Below are 441 nucleotides of genomic sequence, written 5' to 3'. Positions count from 1 at the left end.
CCGTGGACACCCCCAAATGCTTCCAGATGGAGGAGCCACGCGGGGCGCCTCCACCACGCACCCGCACCCGGAGGCGGGTGGGCGGGCCGCGGGACGAGCGAGTCCTGCTCCCAGGACTTTCCAAGTGGGGGGACCCCTGCCCCCCCCGGGGCCCAAAGGCACAAGGTGTCCTAGGAAATGCAAGGGGGTTCTGCTCCGGAGGGTGGGGAGGCCCCGCCCCGTCTGGGGGTCACGTGCCTGAAGGGGCATTTCCAGGACAGGGTTATGGGGACCGGGAGTGTGGACTGCACCCCGCCAGGGCCCCGCCCCCACCCCAGCCCCGCGCCCCAGGAGGCTCCCCTCCTCCAGGGGGTCCGCTCCCCACCCCTGACGGACGCGGGGCGGGCCGGCCTGAGACCAGCTCGCACGCGTCCGCTCTGAGCCTGCCGGGGTCTCCCGGCC

This window comes from Condylura cristata, unplaced genomic scaffold (assembly GCF_000260355.1).
Source record: "Condylura cristata isolate star-nosed mole 26May11 unplaced genomic scaffold, ConCri1.0 scaffold00060, whole genome shotgun sequence".
Lineage (NCBI taxonomy): Eukaryota > Metazoa > Chordata > Mammalia > Eulipotyphla > Talpidae > Condylura > Condylura cristata.
Note: the sequence above shows the minus strand (reverse complement) of the source record.